This window comes from Bombus terrestris, chromosome 9 (genome assembly GCF_910591885.1).
Source record: "Bombus terrestris chromosome 9, iyBomTerr1.2, whole genome shotgun sequence".
Classification (NCBI taxonomy): Eukaryota; Metazoa; Arthropoda; class Insecta; order Hymenoptera; family Apidae; genus Bombus; species Bombus terrestris.
In genome coordinates this window covers 11,128,340-11,141,982 of record NC_063277.1, presented here as the reverse complement: position 1 = coordinate 11,141,982, position 13,643 = coordinate 11,128,340, and the positions used below count along the sequence as shown (strand labels likewise).

Here is a 13,643-nt window from a genome sequence, read left to right as displayed (position 1 = left end):
AAATTAGTTTTGAAATATATTGGTATCGCCGCAAGCGAAAATTCAATTTCTTCGGTATTATGGTCGCGTATTCACATTCATGAATATTTTCGAGAATTTTCAAACCTTCTTTTTAATTTTGTGGGCATACAATTTTTAATAGCTTTAGTATAAATTGGTATATCGTAGAAAGGATAGTTCGAATATAACAATATCGTGATTTGAATAATTGCTAAAAAGAATATTGCAAGACATTTAGAGATGGAATTTACAAAAGTTTGGTCTTGATGGGACTTCTAGTCGATCGAAAGAAATGAAATGTCTTAGACCACTGAGGTAATAATAATAAAGACGATACTAATGATAATGGAATAAGATTCAAAGCTACAACGGAATTGTTCAGATTAATTAATATTCAATTGTATTTTTCATAATTTGTAACGTGGTTTATTATTATTTTCTATGTAACGTACGTATATCTAATAACCGTTCGTGAGTAAAATACACGTGCAATACTTGATGACGATAAAACTCCACGATATAACAAAATAGATTCTAAATTCTGTATTCTAGAAGCTCGAAAACATACAAGGGAAGAGCATCCAATAAGAATATTTATGTTCTATCAGTGTATTACGTTCGGAGTACAACATTAAAAGCAGCAAAGTGTCTACATCACATTCGCGCAAATTGTTTGGCGTGGAACTTACCAAAAGTACCCTCTGGAGAAGCAATGAACAAACTTTCGGTTTGTCTTCGCATAACTGTTGCGATTCGGCGAACATTCTGTATATTCTGTAGAATCGAATTTGGGAAATTCGATCCTTGCCATGCATCTCGGCTACGCATATTTGGATAACAGTGTAATATTCTTGAAACTACGGAAGTTCGGAAAATTCATGGAAATTCCTTGACGAAATTCTTCTGAGATTTCGACGATTCAAAAGTGTGATCATGTTGATTTTCATTATAAAAATGCTCTCTACACGTGATCACTGGTATTAATTTAATCTCCTCATGTTAAATGACACCGATCATATTTCGTTCATTTATAATGAAAGCTGATAACTTAAAAAAAAATACTAGGTATGATACGTATATATGCTATAATAAATTTATGAAAAAATCCAACGATCGTGATTTATTCTTTTTATTATATGTTACTATGAAAATTTCAAATATCTTGTGTTACATCATTTTTGGTTTTTATTCTATATTTCGTTGGGAAAAATAATATGGCATTGTCCTGTATTATTTATATATTATCTCTGTTTATACGAGTATACTGAATTTACTTCAGATTGTGGACTTAGAATGGATTACACCTAATACATATACAAATTTCAATGTACATTGGAGCGAATATATCTATTATGACAAACGAGGTTCTAGAACCAATTATGTCCGTTCTAGCATATTATCCATTAAATATAGTGAATATCATAAATGTTTGCGGATGAATCACGAAATGAAGCGCGTAGATCTTATGCGCACTGCCTGACAATTTCACTTCGTTAGCCTGGATCCTTCCATTTTCCATGAGACACGAAGGTTTCATATATCATAAAGCATCAAATTGCATTGTATTCTACATATCATAGTATTTCTTATGTTTATTGTGTCACATATTTTTTATCGTAAACTATACAGTGACGAGCCAAAAATATAATAAATATGAAATGTAATAATAAAACGGAAGCGTTGGTAAAAAGATCATAACTCGATCGAATTTATGTATTTTACAGTCATTGTGGTATAATGATAACCGTTGTGCACTCGAAGACCCCAAATCGATTAAACGCTGCAAATATGCAGAATTATTTTCTTCTTGAATGATATGTCAAGATATTAATTTCGTTTCGCAATTTCACGGATTCCAACATCACACAGCCACATTAACAGCTCCTCTATGTAACTCATACTCACTACTACAATTTTCGATAGTTGTCTCCAAAAAAAAAAAAAAAAAAAAACGTATCTTGTTATCTTCTGGGAAATTCCATCGCTTTATATAATACATGCATCGACGAGATGAAAGAGATGTGATAACGTCAAGCGCGTTGTCAAATATTCGATGCATTTTCACAGCTTTTAGCGCAAATAAATGCGTCCGTCCATCCCACGAGTCATGAAATCTCCGTACAGTTCGGGAAAATTTACGAAATATCCGTTAGTTTGGAAGCGTTGCACGGTCGCAGCATTTATTTTATACTGGCGAAACCGAGACATATATCGAAAAGCATTTGGAAAAGATATCAAACGCATCTCGCAGCTACCCTTTATCCGTGTCACAGGCAACAGTCAGCTTTTGTCCTGAACAGGCCTGGCACAATCGTTGGGACGAAGCGCAAGTTCGTGTCTCTCTGTTCCAACAGCCGGCACCCGAAAACTATCTGTCGCGTTGTACACGTAACAGCCGTGGAAAGCTTGGCCAGGGAGAAACAGCAATTCAAACGGATGGGAGACGGAAGTGCACCAGTGCAATCGTCTCTCCTTATTAAACCTAGCCACAAATGGATCAAGCTAGGCGTCAATTGACCGTGAAGCTTTCCATGACCGTTAAAATGAGGAAATTTGCTTTGAGAAGAGCGTACTTGGAATTAAAATCTGTGAAGCAGGTTGAAGATTTCTACGTAGCTTCATGAGATGTACAAAACATGGTACGATAAAGCATAATGATTTTAGTAATGTAATAATATTATTTTCCTAATAAAAATTAGTGATGAGTAGTAGCAGCTCATGAAAATATTTGAACATTTGTAGAAAAATTCCATAAATTATTATGTGTTCATTAACTACTTCATTTATTCATTAATTTTGATATCGATATTAACATTATTCGCAATTTTGTTATTAATTTATAATAGACAAAACACAATTGGAAAATGAATGTTCTCCAAATTAAATCTTTAAAAAAGATCTAAAAATCCGTCGCAATTTAATTAAGTTCCATTACACTCATAAATTCTGTTCAATTGACAAAGGGAAACCGACCCCATCAAATTACACAACCGAGTGCACTTTACAATCTGCGAAGTTCCTACCATTCAATGATCAAGCGAAGCGACGATAACGTACACACGTGAACGTGAAACTTGGCGGTTGATTTTGTCGATTTGTAGTCAAGGTCGCAAACTTTTACGAATCCTTTTCTAAATCCTGTAAGCTGAGACTAGTTGTTCGTCGAGGATGTGCTCGATCGCATCTTAAAGGAAGTTGAGACACACGGTGCATTGGAGAATCCTCCTTCTCATGCAACTGAAGTTTGAACTTGTGTTTAGGTCGGCTCCTGGCTCTCTTACTTCTGGTCGATCGCCTTTAAATCCCACAAAGAGAAGCCTGCACGCTTTGGTATCGTACATGCGAGGCTCTAAATTGGATGTAACGTCATCACTTCAGGGGATTCGACGCTTGTTATTAGCTGCATTATTGATTTTAGACCCATTTCGTGGCAGAACCTTTTCTCGTCTTGCGTATCGAGCCGAGTAAAGGTTATCGTCGTCCTTCCATAACGTTAACCTGCAACCAGCCGGCCCGCACTTTTATTTTCGCGTTTAATGCTGGCACACCGCGATCTATCCTTTATTATGGATACAATATCCCGTCTAGAAGCCGATTTGATATAATTTCCAGCTGCCCCATTTAACATTATACAGGTTTCATACTATGGTAAGTGGGAACTTTATATTTATTGACAAGAGAGGTTTCCATTTTATGTCGAAAGCTAGAAGTGAAGGAATATTGCTCGTTTACGCGTGCAACGGTATATTTTACAGGCTAACAAGCGCAGTCGCGGAATCGATTACGGGTCTACGGATCCGAATAAAAAATTGTTATGAGCTGTAAAGCTTGATTAATACAGGCGAGTCGCGGTTTAAACTCGACAAACGAGATTTTCGCCGCGAAGAAGTTTCGCTTTAATTTTAACTTGGAATTAAGGGTAAGATATTACGCTTTAATTTATGAACATTTATTGGAACAAATATCACGTTATGAAGTATATTCGATTTTTTGATATCCTCTATTATGGTACAGGCTATATAAACTAGCTCTCTCTTCAGCATAATATTATAATATCGTATTATCATGGATTCAGATATCGAACAGCGAGGGATGGTCAAATTTCAATTTAATATGTGTCTAGTAGATTTAATTAAATTCTTAAAACACCCAATTATTCGCTGAATTTAGTGACCATTTCCTATTTCGAAAGCTGAAATTCTACTTACAGAGGTATCGCTTTAACTTCATTGAAAACATTCAGATTAGTATATCATGTGCACGAGATAAATCGTATTTTAACAAGAAATAATTTCAGCACAGAAATTCGCAAACTTCATGACCCTGCCGCTGAATGTATGGATTTAGCGCACTGTGTTCAAACCCAAGTACAAATAAAACTATTTTCTTGAGAGACTGCATTTCTATTAACCTAATCCTGTGGAACTTAAGAAACACATGACACAGATCGGGTATCAAAGAATCAGGAAAACCAAACAATGTAATAACATTCGTGGAAGATGCTCGCTATTCGTCAAATTAAATTAAAGATCCCCGAACTTGCTCGCATTGTAATTTCACCCTGGAAGCTGTTAAAACACGAACCCTCGATCAAGAACTCTGACAAACTTCAATTACGAGACCACTAAAAATTACAGTCGGTCCCGGAAAGTCGTGCACTCATCCAGTCAACTCGTTCAATTAAAAAACTTCCGTAAATAGCAAGTTGTCGCGGTGGCGGAAAACCAGAACCAGCAGAAATTGCAAGCTGCAGAGGCCTTGTAGCCGGTTGGGAGCTACAATTTCAATTAAGAAGCCGCGAGAGAAGGTTGCGGCGCGAACCGGAAGGGGAAAGAGAGACGCGCGTGAGAGGCGTCCCTTTAACGACGCTTGATACGAGGAATGACGCGGCCGGTTACAATCAAAGCAAATCGACGCCATCTAATTGCCTTCATTAATCTGATTTGGTTTTACTTTAATTGCGTTAGCACAAACCCTGCACCGGATAACGAATTTGCATCGAGCGAAGTCGACTTGCCGAAGAAAAATTACTTGAGGATTTTCGCGCTAACGAGGTAGATAAGCTTGTCGGAGGTTAGTGTCGGATTTTCCGATACTATGCTGGATTATCGTTGAGCCACCCCTTCCACCCATCACCGTTTTACGTTTCTCTTTCCACAGTTCATAGACTTCGCTGCGTAGTTTATTATGTATTGCTCGTCTATTTTCGAACTTGGTCGTTTCACGTCAAGTGGCCAAGTTTCGTTTTATCCTGGCGATAAACGAAATTGAGTACCCGTGATTCATGATAACTTTTTCTTCCATAATTTAAATAATAAAACGCTCTGAGATGTAAAAGGAAGTACAAAGTGCAGGAAGAAATTAAAGGTAATGCGTGATGAAGCGAGGATGGATGTTTTATGTGTTTTATGAGGACGATCCTACGTACAGGGTGATTTATAGATTCTTTAATACAATAGAGATTATTAGATGTGATTTTCTTTGTAAAAGAAATTAGGTTAACGAGAACACAGCGATACGTTTAAGAAGATAGATTATCGTTGATATCTATAGCTGTTGAATGAGATCTAAATATTTAAACTTATATAGTAGTTCTTGGCTAGTTGATACGTCATACTATAGTTAACTATGCGGAAGATAATAAAAATTTAAACATACTATTATCGTGTAAAATCTCGGTAATAATAATATTAATTCTATTATGCAGAGAACTCCTTTTATAAAATTTCTTTACGTAAGAAAAGTGTACAAATATATGATTTATATTAGTAGAAATATAATACCTATGAATAAATGTAAAACGTAATATGTATTTTTGTTTCTACATGACAGTTCCTACTCTTGTAGGTACATTTAAAAAATATTTCGTTTCGATACATGTCGAAAAATTTTTACGGGAAATCTCGCAAATACGAAGTAACATATTCCGTGGATGCAATAACTCGAAAAACGAGGGGATAACAACTTTCAGAATATGTTACGAACCACATATATACGTGTCTCTTGTAAAGCTATAAAATAAAATTGTATCAGTTACCCCCTTCGATGAATATTCAGTGTATTTGAAATACCTTAATTACCTAGACCCAAATAGGAAAACAGCGGTAAAAGTTTGTTTTAGGTAGAAAAAATTCTGGAAAAGCCAAACAATGTTTAAAAAAACATTTTTATCCTGTAGCTGCAGTACAGTTTTCATTGTATAACATTTCAACTGTTGGATTCCTACTAAATGTTGGCTAGCAACTTCGTCCAACAAAAGCGTTTCAAAAGAATTACCAATTGAAAATAACATAATACTCAATTAGCGGAATATTCAAATAATGGAATCTTGGACAATATTATTATTGAAGCCTTTGAATTCTATCGCCATCAATTTATAGGACAGAGAATGCATAAAAATGTCAGATCATTTCATTAGCTTTTATGTCTCATCTGTCTTGAATTCGTTGAAAATTTAACATAATATAACTAAAACTAATTAAATAGGTGTAGAGTGAGGACAAATGTAATTTTCACAAAATCCCCTTCAAATACATAATTTAATAGTAATACTAATTAAGAACTCGTATATGCAAATTCAAATATATATACCATAATACCAATGAGGGAATAAGAAATTAGAAAAAAAATGCAGTATAAAATGACGTAGAAACTGGTGGGAAATATATTATTGATTAATTACGAACACATAGTTGCTTATTTTTAGTCGACTGATTTTTATGCATTTATTTAAATTTGAAGGCGAAGAATTCTGCGAAATTCACATAATATGAAAAAACGTACAAAATATTCACAGTACAGTTAATTAGCTTTCTATAATACGTGATAGGTAGAAAAATTTACTGCCGGGATTTCACTTTTTTTTAATTATATTCTGAAAAATATGAATTTGCATAAAAATCAACAATCTAGTGACGTGAATAATTTGAGTCTGCTTCGATAATGTTAGTTTTGAGATATAAAATACCGAAATATTTTCACCAAATATACATATATTGCATTCATGAAGATATACGAGATTTTCATCAAAGATATTTAAAAAAGTGTTCGAATACCTCCATGAGCTCGTGTATCAATCAACTTATTAAAAAATCTCTACAGAAATCTCAAAAAACGCTAATTATCTCTAAATATGCTACAACATATTTTTGTCTCTCGAATAATCAGTCTGAATCATTAGACGCTTCCAACATCGTTTGATATTTCACAGTCGAACAATTTTTTCATACCAGCTTTCAAGTATATAGTTCGAAACGAGGCACATCGAGAATTTTCCAGATGACGAACAAAAGTAACTCGAACAAGGGTTGAAAATCAAAGCGAAACAGCAACGTTTAATCGCCGACGAACAGTAACGTTGAGGATGGCGGCGAAAGTCGTCACGACGCGACACGCGTCCATTCTCTAAATCCATTCGCGACCGTCCCGCTCGTTCTATTTGTTCAATTGTGAACACCCAAACAAATTTCGAATTGCTCGACGCAACGGAGTCGAGTTTCGAGCCGGATATAATCGCGGCTACGAGTCGGGGAGTTAATACAAACATATGCACGCGTCGAAATTGCACACGAGTTAAAGTACCTAGAGCTGCTAGCTGCATGTATTTCCCTGTTGACGCAATCCCTGATTCATTCAACCTTTCCAAACTTCTCCTACGCGAAACAACCAGAAATTCTGATAAGGAAATACCGATCTCCTACTATTCTACCTGAACTACGTAAATTAAACCTAATAATTATCGACTTCCAATACATTTTGATAAATTTTTCAAAATGTATAATATGGGTAGCTGGTGTGGCGTAAAATGAAATAGAACAAACAGTAGTGAGCAAAAATATGTAAAGAAGTCTTTATAATTCTTTATTGTTTTATTTATCAATTCTGTTTTATTATTTTTACCAAGACAAATCAAAATAAAAAAGAAACAAATAAAAATTGAAAAGTGAAAGATCACGTCCTGAAGAAGAGAGGGCGTTTTCCTGTCCATCAGTTTGATGGATGAGTAGAAGAAGTCTTTTTAAAATTAATTGCTTGAAAGATTTTTCCAAATTTCCATGAACGTAACATAGTTACGGGAATTCTAAAGTATCTCCCAAGAGGAGACAGTTTATGACAATATTACTGTGCGAGTCGGTAGTCGTTAATGGTATGTACGATTGGTGTAATAGCAGTTAACTACGAAACAATCCGGAACTTCTCTTAATTATAGAATACTATTATATAACGATTATATTATTTAGTATATCGAAACAACGCATATACAACAGGTGTTGCTATTTGAATATCATATCATATAGAGTAGCATTAAATTCTTTAATACGATCCACACAAAAAGGCCCGTAAAACTGTGTCAAGCTCCTCTTTTCTTAAGTAATGTTACGATCTAATATATGGTAGCTCCAGGCTACCCGCCCGATCCAGAATTCATAAATTTAGTAGGTTGCTATAAGGTGACCATTCCATTAAAAATGAAGCCTCTTAAAAGCCTGTGTTAACATTTCGCCTCTTTACAGGATTTCCTTATCGATCAATGATAGTAAACGTTTTAAACAAACGAAAACGTAGAACGTTACACAAATCTCGCAATTACTTTCTATATCGTTCACAAAATGTACTTGACCATTTTATACGTAATTAAATATGGCGCTATACGAATTTCAAGACTGAAATTTATTTCTATTAAATCAATTATTTGCTAAATAGATTTTACTTTAAGAGACGTAAATTTCGAACTTATCGTACGAGATCTTATGACAAACTTGTTTTACGAGATTTTCCGTAAACCCCGAGCAGCAGAAACCAATTTCAACAGGAATTTCTGTTACATCAAAGTGTAACGGAGGCGATGAGTCAATAGGAAGAATTTACAACTTGCAACGCGTTATCACTACACACAACATGTTACACCATCGCTGGTACGTTTCCAGAAACTCTAATCAATTTGTAGCAATAACGAATTTTACCACAGCGTAGAAATAAATGACAAATAGAATATTAGATAAACGAGAAAGATATCTAAAACACGTCAATAAAAGATTTCACCTGCTTCAAGAATGATTTATTTCATTAATATCAGTGGTGAGATTATCTGAAATATAACGAATGGTCTTAAGAGATCTGTGAGGGCGATCCTAGATGGATTGAGGAAGAATTAAATGAATTCGTATGCACACCACGTCTGAGGAATATCGCCTAGCTTTATTCCTAGCAATATCGCTGGCCCAATTCTCTCATCCAAATAGTGAATCGTTTTATAAACCTTTAAAACTACTTCCACTACTTCTATGCACGATGGTCTGAAAGGTTTAGGAAAAATTGTCCATTTCTTATTCAGGATATCCTCTGCTAGATTTTAAAGAGACAAATCTCATTACTGTACCTCTCTACCTATTCTTTTTCAAGACAAGAAAGACGCATCAAGTTTCAAAGTTAAAACAACGCAAGAAAGTAACAGGGGAACGTCCTCTAAACGTACAAAGAGGAAATAACTTTTAGAAGACGCGTAAAGGCAATTTTTCTGGTACAAATTTCTTTTGTCCTTACTTAACGATTAAACTACAAGGCACTTTAGGTGGGGACACTTCCATCCACGCAAATGAGATTGAACGAAGAAGCGAAGTGTCGTTCGAAGCCGAGGATCGTTCAAGTGTTTGATATTATCTTAAACAAATTCTCTTTGTCTAAATTATCGTCGATGAGATTTTGAACCCTGATTATTCTCTCGACACGAGAATTGATACTTTCATTTTCACGGTATTTGATTTTTTTGGTCGTATAAAATCTGATAATAAAAATTCATTGAATGGTGTAAATCAGTCTGCCTAAAGGTAAACAAGTATAGGGTTCTACCATATTTAAGCTGCTAAGAGATCAGATTTATCAGCTCAGTTTTCTAAAAATTTGCTAATTTTAATATTACAATACATGATTGACATTTTGCAGTCTAAGCAATATTCATTCTCAATAAACTTCTTTAAACATCTCAAGCTAAATGTGTTTTTATATTTTAGAAGACAATATATTTATGTTGATATCTTTTTACTAAATTAAGTAGTAAAACAAAATATGCTTTAGAACATGTCTCGTGTATTAGAACTGGGAAGAATTACTACAATTACAAGTTCCAATTAGTAGTATTCAAATTAAAGCGATAGAAATTCTAACTGGTTCCAGTTTTCATCCTCTCAATCGTAGCAAATAAAATTCCACTTATAAGGGGTTATTTTATTGATAACACATTCAATGACATGTTTTTACGAATAATAAGAATTTGCAAATGACTAAACTATCCTAACAATTGTTTTATTTTCAATATCGTGAAACATCATGTGCATTATTTAATTTCAGCTATGACTAAATGAAATTAATTTTCCTTGATTTTTGACAGACGTTATAATTTTTCATTGTTCTCTCCAGGCTCATGTTAAATTTAACTCGACAGTAGGTATCGGTAAATTAACAGAAATATCAACGAAACGAAAAAGTTTGCGATTGGCTTAATTATCGAAATTGGAAAATAGAGAACTGTCTAACGAGAATTATCAAACAACACGTGCAACTGCTCTGATCCCGTTGTCAGATTCGTCCAATTAAGGAATCCCATACGAGTAAATTTCGAATTACTTCGCCCAGCACTCCAGAGTTTCGCTCCGAAACATACCAGTCGACCCTCCATCGAAATTAATACAAACAAACGCACCTGTACGCGATAAATGATATTTAACGAGCAACCATATGATTTTACAGGATGTATCAAAAATTGATAATGGAAATTGAGGAATATTATTCGTTTACGGTGAAGATGATATTTTTCAAATCATTATAAAAATATCTTGCACGCGTCTATTATATTATTTTAGAAAAAAAAATTATCTTCTTTTGAAATAAAAGACTTTCCCAAACAAAGTTTGATCTAGTTGTTTAGCTAAAAATGATCGTTTTTAAAAAAAAGCTTATCTTCTCTACCTTTTAGATTAACCGTTTTTGTCAGCTTCTTTTTGAAAAAGTTACCTTTTTTAATAAAGGAATTTTCTTAAAACAATATTTGACTCTCTACTAATATGTGCTTCCATATAAATAAAACGCATGTTAAATATATCGCTAATGTCTTTCTTGTTATATATCGATACATAAATATAAAAATATTTTATTTAATTTTATGCACTTCTGCAATTAATAAAAATATTAATTTATTATATATTTGTTATATATAAAATATTAACTTGTTATATATCGATGCATAAATATAAAAAATTTCACTTAATTTTATGCATTTCTGCAATTAATTAAAATATTAATTTTGATTAATATTCTTCTTTAAATAACTTTGATTTATTTTCTACAAATAAATACGATTTATTAAATAAAACGGGTTTGCAGTTTCATTTATCATTACAGATAATTAACGATATATTCTTCAATATTAATTAAAAATATTGAATATATTTCAATTACTATAAATATTCGAATTAAATAACATTCGACTGCGAAATTTTTTAAACTTTTAGATAATGAATAATTCTTAATACATGGAAGTATAGAACCATTATTCTTTAATTTAACATTCTAGCTATTATGTAATTTAATCTTCAAAAAACTAATTTATATCCTAAACAATTTCTCATTTTACGTTCGTTTCTCTCGCGCAAACATCTGATTTAATCTTTCGGCTTGTTTTCAAAAGAAGTAGGCAAATAACCGGCGTTTATTCTGGCACGTGTACTATTCAGATTGAATTCGAACGGAGTCGTTCGTGGTTTCATTTTAGCTTGTTTATCACTAGCCGAAGCCTTTACGAGCAATTTTGCGAGTATTTCATTATCCACTTTTCATCGCCGGTAATAAGCTGACGAGGAAAATAAGACTGTATGAAAAAAGTCGTTTCAACATTAATTGAAATTTGGTTTCATTATCCTGATTTAAAAATTTGCCCTCGTTTCACATAAAATTGTGAACAATAAATTTTCTGCCACGATTGAATGTTCCTGCACAGTTATAACATTTGTTATTGTATACTTAACGATTTTCCTACATTTTACCGATCTTTAGTGATATATGTATAAATCGAAATTTATAGTGTTTTTGAAATTTACTTTTTTATTTCAGATTATATGCATCTCTACTTTCTTATGCAAGAATAATTTTCTTTATTATTAAAATTACCAGACACAACATTGTTCTAGATATAACATTACTAAAGTAAAAAATTTAAGAACAATCTCGTGTCAATATTCACAAAATTTAAATTAATTACATGACAGCATTAAACGAATAAGCAGATAAATGTATTTTTTGAGTTTACACTGAGCAAGGAATATATTAATATGTTTTATAGAGGTTATTAATATTATCAGACCACAAAATATGTCGGGTGTAATAGCATAATTATTTAATGGTATTTAATTCAACGAATTTAGCAACAATTCAACTGTGCATCTTCGTTAAATATACAATAACAAATTATCAATTGTATAACTAAATATATTTCATACTTAAACAACAAAGCACGTCAATTAACGATCTATGTATAAGTTTATACATATGTACATTATATATATGTATATTGCAATGCTTTAATATGAAATACAAGCATCTCGAATAGTATATGATTTGAATATTAAATAAATGACATAAAAAGAAGTAAATCAAAAACACTTTTTGCTAATACCTTGATAAATTTAAAAGATACGATTTGAATTATCAACAATCATTGTTCACGTTTGTCAAATAATTGTCAGCAATCGTTCTAACCTGATTATCTGCCATGACATACTCCAGGTTTGCGAAGAAATAATGCAACGTGTTGAGAAGGGAATAAAACTTCATTTTTCTCCGTCTATTGCAAATATAATACTTATTATGTTAGAACACGCCGAGATCTGCGTATCGAATGCTCAATTCAAATTTCATCTTTCTTACCTTGCTTCGAAACATTCTCCGCAACTGAACGTTGAGAAGTAAACACCGCTGCTACGTAGATACAATGGCACGCGCATACACACACACACACATACACACACGCACGCACACACGCATTGATTCATTCTCTACTAATTCTTATACAATATTCAATTATACAATGAATATAATGTTCTTCTCCTATTGAATAAAGGCTACGTAACTAATTAAAATAATAATGAAATTAAACTAATACAATGAGCAATTGGACACACCACGCATCCTCACATACGCTCTTTACTTGTTACATGTGCGCTCTCTGGCGGCTGATACGTGTAAATACTGGCGCCAATATTTATTTTAAATTTCAATAATCGATTCTTTAATTTTTCAATAATCACTTAAAATGTTTAGTTTTATTACAAAGAAGAAGTGGCAAATGTTTCTTAGGAAGCCAAAGCGATCTTTTGTCATAGCAAAATTACACCATAAATATTTTCAACATGTATTTATTGCAATATGATCACATTGTCAATTCTATTAGAGACTTTAATTCTTAATAAATTAAAGGGACCAATTCAAGATATCTAATATTGCAGATATTAATCTACATGTTTCAGAATCAACTTTTTTACCATACAAAAATTTGTTTATTAATTATTAATAATAGGATCATATCTTGTCGGATGATTTTGTAAAGAAGACATAACGTACCCAGTAATATTGGAGGCCAATTTTACCAAAAA

The 13,643-nt window shown here is 32.9% G+C and overlaps 1 long non-coding RNA gene across 1 annotated transcript; it reads right to left on the bottom strand.

Moving 5' to 3' along the window:
* Window positions 1-1,113: 1,113 nt before the first annotated feature.
* On the bottom strand, window positions 1,114-12,868 carry LOC125385667. Its single transcript, XR_007225188.1, has 2 exons — window positions 12,751-12,868; window positions 1,114-3,498 (listed from the first exon to the last, which is right to left on the bottom strand). It is a non-coding gene; the product is annotated as an uncharacterized LOC125385667 (long non-coding RNA).
* Between the last annotated feature and the right edge of the window lie 775 nt (window positions 12,869-13,643).